Source organism: Hemitrygon akajei, chromosome 23 (genome assembly GCF_048418815.1).
Source record: "Hemitrygon akajei chromosome 23, sHemAka1.3, whole genome shotgun sequence".
NCBI classification, from domain to species: Eukaryota; Metazoa; Chordata; class Chondrichthyes; order Myliobatiformes; family Dasyatidae; genus Hemitrygon; species Hemitrygon akajei.
Genome location: NC_133146.1, coordinates 46178383 through 46184363, shown reverse-complemented (window position 1 = coordinate 46184363; position 5981 = coordinate 46178383). Strand labels below are relative to the sequence as shown.

General features: G+C 40.2%; 1 long non-coding RNA gene across 1 annotated transcript; it reads left to right on the top strand.

Moving 5' to 3' along the window:
- The first annotated feature begins 252 nt into the window (after positions 1-252).
- On the top strand, positions 253-4934 carry LOC140715095 (uncharacterized). The gene is made up of 3 exons (XR_012096056.1): positions 253-345; positions 3963-4021; positions 4498-4934. It is a non-coding gene; the product is annotated as an uncharacterized lncRNA (long non-coding RNA).
- Positions 4935-5981: the final 1047 nt, after the last annotated feature.

Here is a 5981-nt window from a genome sequence, read left to right as displayed (position 1 = left end):
AATGAGGGCTTGCACAAGTCACTGCTGAAGTCGGAGAGGAGCTTGAGGGCGCTATCTTCCAATTCAGTGCAAAGAACCACTTCCCCTGAACCAAGCTGACATCTAGTGGTCTACTGCAGAAAGGAAGCTGATCTATTCAGGTTACTTAATGTGAGGGAAGCATCAACTGGGTGACAGGCGTGTGACATAGCTCGGATGTCTGTTAAGTATTGAGTTCATTTGTGGAATCTGCACAGTGCTGATACCATTCAGCTTTCATCACCGTTTGTGCCTGGGGGACAATGACTGACTTAAATGGGAGAACCGCTCGGGGTCGGAGTTCAGAGTTCAACTCCGATGTCATCTGTAAGGAATCTGTGCGTCTTTCCTGTGGGATGTGTGGGTTTTCTCTGGGTGCTCCGGTTTCCTTCCACAGCCCAAATACATTGTGGTTGGTAGGTTAATTTGTCATTCTAAATAGTCCCATGATTAGCGTAGGGTTAAATCAGGAATCGCTAAGGCAGCGTGGCTCAAAGGGCAGGAAGGCCCTATTCTACACCGTATCTCAATAAAGTTGTAATATAGAAGGCACATTTAAAAGGATTTGGCCACATAGCTTCATAAGGGAAGCTTGGAACAAAAAATATCTGGTATATGAATCAGTCATTTCAGTGACTGCTGTCAGATTGATGTGGGTAGAAATGATGGTGGCAGGTGCAGAAGAACTGGGAGGAGAGCCCGAGCAAGGAAGAGCCAAAAACAGACCAATGCCAAAGTATGGAATAATGTGTATGCGTAGGTGGCAGAGTGGTATAGATTCGGAAGTCCTGATTGATGTTTCATGAGGTGTAAATGAGCACAGCACGGTGTAAATGCATCTTCCCCAGAAAATGGTAAATGATTATACTTTGCAGAAGGTGGGAAGCAAGCTGAATATAGTCCAGTGTACCTGCTTGGCCTAGAAACTGACACAATATAAACAAACAAACAAATATTATCAGTGCCATTGAGAAAGTGATGAGGGCAAGGTTACTGCCACAAAAATGTAACTTTTCATGTGCCTTCTTATCTAATTCTCTCACTACTTCAGAATAGCTAATAAAAATCACATTTTTAAGCTGTGATTTATACAACAATTACATTTATTTAGCATGCATGACTTAGAAAAATATTGTTGCAACTTCAAATGCAGTGTTGGTTGAATTTGCATGTTGCGCCAAAGGAGTTTTGATGAAAGGTTACGAAAATTTGATCACACAGGTTAGTCCTTAAAGCTGAAGGGTAGGCTGGAGACATTCGAAGAAGGAACCTCAGTGCTTTGTTGCCATGTGGCCAAAGGCGAATGGAAGGTACAGGAATACATTCCTGAATGAATTGAGGTAGGGGCTGAGATGGAAGAAATCCCACTGTTGCAGATACTCTGGCTACAGTTAGAAAAGTAGGAACAGAATTATTTAAAGGTGGGCAGAGGATGGTGTGAACAACAGTGTCAAAGTCTGCAGAATGATTGAAGAAAGACTGTAAAATATAGCAGGATCACAGAGTATATGATTTTTATAAGGATAACTTGGTGCTGTTTTGTAGGTGAAAGCCCGACAGAGAGCCAAGCACAGAGTTACACTCCAGGGCCTTGTTATAATCCAACATTCATTGGGCTCACATGTTAAAACCATTATAATGTTATGTAGGACACCTTTTGTAACCAAACGCAGATTTTTGGTTCAGTTCAGAGCATTTGCCCATTATTGCCTGTAAACTATAGCACTGACACTCGTGAAATTGACCCGTGTAATGCTATTCAATATGAAAGGAGATGAAGTACAGACTTATGATCTGTGAGCAAGAGATTAGCGATATTGCGTTGTTACCCAGAAGTAAGCCAAGGGCACAAGATCTGAGGAATGGTATCCATATTTGTAGTTTGCCTGCAGGTGTGCTTGCTGCGGATGATAAAGCTCGACAGCTGTCAACCTTCTGAATCACTGCAGCTATAGCCATTTGGCCACAGACTTTGACAGGTAAAGGTGTTCAGGTCTGAGTGCATGCTCCGCTCCCTGGCATCCTTGCATCATTTTAGTCTAAGGCAGATCAAAATAAATTTACATTTGGGATAAAAGATACTGCCAAATAGATATGAATATCACAGCGAATTAATTTCTTTAAACAAGATTATTATAATAAAATATGAAAAGTGTGTAAAACTTTTCCTGCTTGAAGAATTCTCATGATCAAGGAACTCCCCATGTTCCAACCGGATGCTGAAATAACAGAGCCAAGGCAAACAATGATCATGTGGCTTTATGCCTCATTTGAGTATTTTTGCATATGAATGTTATTTTGATGCCACATTCAGCTCACATGTTGTTACATCATCAATAATATTGTAGCTAAAAATAGGCCACAGTGAAACAGTCCTTTTGTTGGTTAGTTTAATGGGTGACATGAATTTATTATCAAAGTATGTATATATTATACAACTTTGAGATTTGTCTCCTTACAGCAGCCATAATACAGAACACAAAATACAAAATACACTGCAGATGCTGGGGTCAAAGCAACACGGTCTTAACAAAGGGTCACGGCCCGAAATGTTGACTGTTCGTTTCCACGGATGCTGCCCAACCTGCTGAGTTCCTCCAGCATGTTGTGCGAGCCACAATACAAGAAGCCCAAAAACCCTCTTTAAAAAATCCAACAAACACCCGATGTGGGGAGGGAGAGGGAGAGGGAGAGGGAGAGGGAGAGGGAGAGGGAGGGAGGGAGGGAGGGAGGGAGGGAGGGAGGGAGAGAGAGAGAGAGAGAGAGAGAGAGAGAGAGAAAGAAACGCATCGTGCAAAAAATAAAAGCAAACAAACAGCATGCAGGATGAAAGTGAGTCCATAGACACCAAACCCAGAGTAGCCCAAGAGGCCCACAGCCTCAGTCGCATTTCATCACGCAGCAGAGCAAGATGTCGCGGAGCCCACAGATACAAAGCCCAGAGCAGCCGGAACAGGCCCGTAGCCACAGCCACAGCCTCATGGCAGCAAAGAGTGAAGAGCAGAGCAAACATACAGTTGTACTACAATGTTCTGACAAGTATAAATGTAAGTGCAAGCTTATCATACAAATGAGTGGTGGCCAATCTTGAGTATGTGATCAGTCTGCTAAAGTTCACCAGGGTCTGTGATTCTTTAATAATATCGAACCATGCTTAGGAATATTTAGTTAGAACACTCACAGAAGAATTAATAGATAAGTATACATCAGTGGCTACTTTATTAGGGACACATGCACATTAATGCAAATATCTAATCAGCCAATGATGAGGCAGCAACTCAACGCTGTTCAGACCAAACATCAGAATGTGGAAGAAATATGATCTAACTGACTTTGACTCTGGAATGATTGTTGGTGCCATATCAGTAAATATTGAGTAAATCAGAAACCGCTGATCTCCTGGAATTTTAATGCACAGCAGTCTCTAGATTTTACAGAGAATGGTTCAAGAAATTAAAAAAAACCACATCCAGTGAGTGGCAGATCTGTGGGCAAAAATGCCTTGTTAATGAGAGCGGTCAGAAGAGAATGGCCAGACAATCTGACAGGAAGGCAAAAGTAATTCGTAATAACCATGTGTTACAACAGTAGTGTGCATTTCTGAAAACACAATATGTCAACCCTTGAAGTGGATGAGCTACAGCAATGGAGGACCACAAACATATATTTAGTGGTCCACGGAGATACACACACCTGCCTGGATTATTGGGCAGCTAGCTGTCCTCAAGAATCTGCTGGACAGTCTCAATTCCTTAAGGGGAGTAGCACCTGACATAATTTGACATTTCAAAGGGGGTTACGCATTTTAGCAAGTGTGAACAAGTGAGATTCAAAGTGGCCAGGAGTCATTACTATGTTACAAATGAACCATTGGCAATTTTTATCATTTCTTGTTCATCTGGATCAATTCTAATCAATTGGATCTCTACTTAATTTCTCATTAGGCAATCACAGATCATTTTTATTGCGACATGACCATCACTGACGACCTTTATTTGAACTTGTAAGTAATCACTTTGGTAAGAGGGTAATCAGTGGTAGTAACTAAATGGTTGTTAACAGCAGTTAAAGAAGGAATTATTTTAGTAATCATCTAATCCAAAAGAAATGCTTTTGAAAGGTTTGTAATAATTACCAAAATGAGCATTTTTAACTACTACAAATTGGGTAAAAACACATTGATCTACTTTCAGATACATTGCTATAGATGAGACATGTGGAAATATTTTAACTTTCAAAATGCATTACTATTGCAACTTTCTTAAAGAACATGAATTTTAGAGAAATCAAGACTGCAGCTATTAACTCTAAATATCATTAGAAAGTATGACCTATTGAGATATATATGTAGTTAAATGAAGTCTATATATGAGACACACTAACTACAGACAAGGAAAAATGTGGAGGTTCAAAGTTCAAAGTCCATTTATTATTAAAGTATGTATGCTGTATATAACCCTGAAACTTGTCTTCCCACAGAAACCCACAAAACAAAGAAGAACCATGGAACCAACCCGATTAAAGAAAAATGTCAAACATCAAACCTTCTCCTCCATGCGCAGAAAAACATGCAAATTGCAGCAGAAGAAATGAGCGAAAACACAGAATTTAAAACACAAAATCAAAAGGAATATTTCACGACAGTTCAGCTCAGTGTTCACTATCTTCTAGCACCCCCCCCATTCAAAAATCATCCAGAAGGAGTAGCAAAAAGTAGATCAATGTGTTTTTACCCAGTTTGTAGTAGTTAAAAATGCTCATTTTGGTAATTATTACAAACTTTTCAAAAACATTTTTGAACGAGAACTGGAAAATAGAACACATCATAAAAACTTAATTATTAGAGTCCAAATCTACAATTCGTGTCGATTAAACCTTGCTTTGGCACCATCCACCAACAGCATCAAGGGAGAGAGCGATTACACAAAGGCAAGGACCTTCCCTCAGGAGCAGTAAGCCATAGTTTCTGTCTTTTGGAGTAGTTAGCATAAGAACAACTATTCACTCGCACAACATTGCAAAATTTTTACTTACTTTTTCCACAGAAAGTTACCCATAAATGTTAAGTTTTTAAAAAATGTATGAACCCCACTTATAATAAAAGTAAATTGCAGTTGTATCGCACTCTATGATATAATGTACTTACCGATCTCTCCAACATTCCCCATCCCTTCAATCTTTTAAGTTCTCCTGCACTGGCCTCAAGAACATCATCACTTTGCTGCACCAATGGCACCCCTATCATTTTGTAGTCTCAATCTTGAAAATTTCTTCATGATGCTGAGCTTCTTTCCTACCTCTTTAACCTTCCTTAAAAACTGCTACTCTGGCAAGTGTTGAGTCAAATGGTCCAATATTTCCTCAGTCTGGAAATACATGGCTGGAAGTACTGAAGAACATTTAAGAAAATCTCAGATAGGCACCTGGATGATAGAAAAAGGTTGGGCTATGTAGGGTTAGATTGATCATGGAGCAGGTTTAAAGGCTGGCACAACATCATAGGCTGAAGGGCCTGTAATACGCTATGTTCTATGTTCACATTTACAATGTTAAAGATAAATGCAAGTTGCTGTAGCTGTCATAAAATGGGCCAGTTGGTCCAATGATCAGGACTGAGGCAATGACAAGACTTTTTTTTAACAAAGTAAATTTTATTCACAATTAAAAAAATGAATAAACCATTCCATGACTTTCCATTCTTCACAAACATGGTCAATGCTTTCCACACTGTTCTATCACTGCTTCCATTCATATGACACTCAAAGGTTTTAGAAAACACTACAGTAATTGAGGGACTTCCTCCCCTCTACCTATCGACCCCTCCCTTTCCAAAAGGGGAAAAACCCTAAACTGTGGTCTTTCCCCACTGAGCCTTTGAGGTGGCTGCACCAAGTTTCAATGCATCCCTCAGCACGCACTCCTGCAGCCTGGAATGGGCCAGTCTGCAGGATTCTTCCACGGAC